A 4,439-nucleotide genomic window follows, 5' to 3' on the forward strand; every position below is an offset into this window, starting at 1 on the left:
ACGAGTATATAAAATGCATATACACGAGTATATAAAATGCATATACACGAGTATATAAAATGCATATACACAAGTATATAAAATGCATATACACAAGTATATAAAATGCATATACACAAGTATATAAAATGCATATATACAAGTATATAAAATGCATATACACAAGTATATAAAATGCATATATACAAGTATATAAAATGCATATACTCAAGTATATAAAATGCATATACACGAGTATATAAAATGCATATATACGAGTATATAAAATGCATATATACAAGTATATAAAATGCATATATACAAGTATATAAAATACATATATACGAGTATATAAAATGCATATACACAAGTATATAAAATGCATATACACAAGTATATAAAATGCATATACACGAGTATATAAAATGCATATAGACGAGTATATAAAATGCATATAGACGAGTATATAAAATGCATATAGACGAGTATATAAAATGCATATATACGAGTATATAAAATGCATATATACGAGTATATAAAATGCATATATACGAGTATATAAAATGCATATATACGAGTATATAAAATGCATATACACAAGTATATAAAATGCATATAGACGAGTATATAAAATGCATATGTACAAGTATATAAAATGCATATGTACGAGTATATAAAATGCATATACACAAGTATATAAAATGCATATAGACGAGTATATAAAATGCATATATACAAGTATATAAAATACACATATATATATATATATATATATATATATATATATATATATATATATATATATATATATATATATATATATATTTATTTATTTTTATTTTTTTATTTTTTTGTCAAGATGGCAGCGCCCTGGCGGGCTGCGGCTTGCAGACGCTCATGGTAGAAATAGAACATTTGGCAAAAATACCGGACAATTCTGTAAATTTCATGGCTGGCTTACAGCGTGGACACTCCGTGGTCACATACGACCGCCAGACAATTCTGGATGTGGATAGATCGGGCCGTTTTGGACTGAAAGATGCGTGTACGTTGGAGCTCCTCGCTAGCATGGGAATACTTTGCCGGCTACATCCAGCGGCCTTTGAAGCGGCAGAGTCAAGTACCAGCGGGGACCGTCGACGGAAGACACGTAAGCGTTGTGATCGGAAACAGAAGCGGGGATGCCGAGCGGGGCTAACAACAAAGCTAAAGGCTAATCCTCACAGAACGCCGCTTCCTTCCATCCTGCTTTCAAACGTCCTTACCCTGGAGAACAAACTGGACTACCTGAAGCTGGATTTAAATGCAAGACGCGAGATGAGACACTGCTTCGCCATATTTCTAACAGAAACGTGGTTGAAATCATCCGTTCCGGACAAGGCAGTTAGCATCGAGGGGCTGACTATGTTTGGGTCAGACAGGAGCAGATCTCTCACTGGTAAATCCCGAGGCGGTGGTGTTTGCATATACGTCAATAATAACTGGTGCAATAATGGGAAGATAGTATCACGCCACTGCTCTCCTGATGTTGAACTATAGGCGAGGGCGGACCTACGTCACTTCCGCCTGCCAATCCCCTAGCAACGCGGTCGCCATATTGAATTCGTTGAAAACAAACCAGCTCACAGCGAACACAGCATTGACAGAAAATGCATTTAACGAGGTTTCACGGCATTTTAAACTGTTCTAAATGGCGTATGATTATGTAAATAGTCTTTCCAGTGAGGCTAGGTTAAGATACGAGTTAAAATGTTCTGTAGTTGGATTAAACGACTGCCCTTACCGCCTTCCAGCAGATGCGTGGACTGATAATCCTACACAATGGCCGGACATGGAATTTGGAAATCTTTATGTCTACCTCACAAGCGCACCAGGTCGGTTGTTAGCTTCGGTTGTTCTATAACGAATAAATCACATAAAAAATGTTAAATCACCCAAGGTATGTTGATAAATGATAATAAGGATGACACGGTGGCTACCAGTATCTGTATATTTATTATATCTGTAGAGAGCTCATTCAAATTCAGTTCAGTATTATGATTTATTATTTGCTGAATTACTGGAAATAGCCTTTATACCGTATGTTATTGTTGTGCAACAACAACAACTTCAGCTGTCGAACGTTATTCAGTAAAAATTCAACGGGTTCAACATTAGCATGGACGGTATAGCCAAGTTGTGGTTAAGAAGGTGGATTTTTGTTCCTTATATTTACCAGAAACAAAGTGATCCGAACACACGACCCGGGATTTTGGGGGACTCCAGTGAGAACCGTCCTCGTTTTCCCGGTGTAAAGCTGCGAGCCATTTGTCTCGTCTCTGTGGGCTTTTAGCACGCTTTGGCAGAACAAAGTACGACCTTTGTTTTCCCTGTTTCCAGTTGTGGTTTGCACAACCAAAAACAACACCGTTTTTTGGCATTTTGGAGGCAGAATGACGGGTTTAATCAGCGCAGGTCGACAGGTTAAAGAGTAATGGCGACGGTTTGTTTTCAACGCCAGTCAAGTTGCTATGGCTCGAAGAACCCGTATGTAGCTCAGTTGCCCGGATGTCGGCCCTGCCCTATTAACTATAAAATGCAGGCCATTTTATTTACCCAGGGAATTCAGTGCTATGATCTTCACAGCAGTGTACATTTCTCCCCCCCCCCCCCAGTGCTAACACCAAAGAAGCTTTGAATGCTTTGTACTGCTCCATCAATGAACTGCCAACTACACATCCAGAGGGAGTTTTCATCGTGGCAGGGGATTTTAACCAAGCTAACATGAAAACAGTTTTCCCTCATTTCCATCAATATGTGAATTTTGCAACCAGGGGTGGAAGCAAGCTGGACTTGGTTTATAGTAATATTAAACAGGCGTATAAGCTGCACCACGCTCCCACCTCGGCTCCTCAGACCATCTATCTGTGATGCTAATTCCTGCATACAAGCCCCTGCTGATCAGGAAGCAAGCTACAGTGAAGCAGGTGAGGACCTGGCCAGAGGGAGCAATGTCAGCATTACAAGACTGCTTCCAAACCACGGACTGGGACATGTTCAAGACAGCCGCCACCGAAAATCACCACACGTGTGGAGGAGTATGCAGAGTCTGTGTCCGCATACATTCAGAAGTGCATGGAGGATGTCAGTGTGATCAAGAACATCCCCACACGGGCCAACGAGAAACCCTGGATGAACAGTGAGGTACGTGCAATGCTGAAGGCTCAGAACAAGGCTTTCAAGTCTGGCGGCGCGGTGGTATTAAAATCAGCCAGAGCTAACCTGAACCGTGCCATTAAGGTTGCAAAGCGTGCTCAGTCAGAAAGTGCAGGACTTCTTGGAGAACCCTACAAACACTAGACGAATGTGGCAGTGCATACAGGTCATCACAGACTATAAAGCTGCCCCCTGTCCCTGTGACAACAGTATCAGCTTCCTAGATGACCTTAATAACTACTTTGCAAGGTTTGAGGCATTTAACACCACTCCGGCGAGAAAATCCATCCCTCGCCCCAATGAGCAGCCGCTCAACCTGGACATAGCGGATGTCCGGAAAACCCTGAGGAGAGTGAACCCCCGGAAAGCACCGGGACCTGATGACATTCCGGGCAAGGTGCTTAAGGGATGTGCAGACCAGCTGGCTGGGGTTCTCACAGACAATCTTCAACATCTCGCTGACCCAGGCTGTGGTACCATCATGTTTTAAGACGGCCACAATCATCCCAGTGCCTAAAAAACCCACAATCTCCTCCCTCAATGATTACCGCCCCGTTGCACTCACCCCCATCATAATGAAGTGCTTCGAGAGGCTGGTAAAGGAATATATTGTCTCCAGACTTCCCCCCACATTCGACCCATACCAGTTTGCTTATTGCCCTAACCGCTCCACAGAGGACGCCATCTCCTCTGCACTCCTCCTGAGCTTAGAACATCTGGAAGGAAAGGACACACACGTGCGGATGTTGTTTCTGGACTTCAGCTCAGCATTCAACACCATCATCCCGCAGCACTTGGTGAGCAAACTGGCCCCCCTTGGATGCAGTACCCCCTATACAACTGGCTGCTTGACTTCCTCACAGACAGACCCCAATCTGTGAGAGTGGGCAACAACACCTCCAGTGCCATCTCCCTGAGCACCGGCTCCCCCCAGGGCTGCGTCCTGAGTCCACTGCTTTTCCAATGTTCGGGTATCAAACTGTTCAGACGTGTTAACAATTTTCGTACAAATATTGATACATTTACTATGTGTAAGCAGTTGTCTGATGATTATTGACAATCACCGGGAAATATGGGTCTAGTCCACTTGACCATGCCCATAATTGGAAACCCCATCTGGATGTGTTGAACAGTGTGGCATTGGGTGGTCTATTTTGTCCATCAGGGAGTGATATGGTTAACACTAGATTTGGGCCTTGATGTTTCGGAGTTATTCGACTTTTAAAGAATTTAGCTTCTTCACTATCTCCCCGGGGCCAGTAGTT

Source organism: Nerophis lumbriciformis, linkage group LG37 (genome assembly GCF_033978685.3).
Source record: "Nerophis lumbriciformis linkage group LG37, RoL_Nlum_v2.1, whole genome shotgun sequence".
Lineage (NCBI taxonomy): Eukaryota > Metazoa > Chordata > Actinopteri > Syngnathiformes > Syngnathidae > Nerophis > Nerophis lumbriciformis.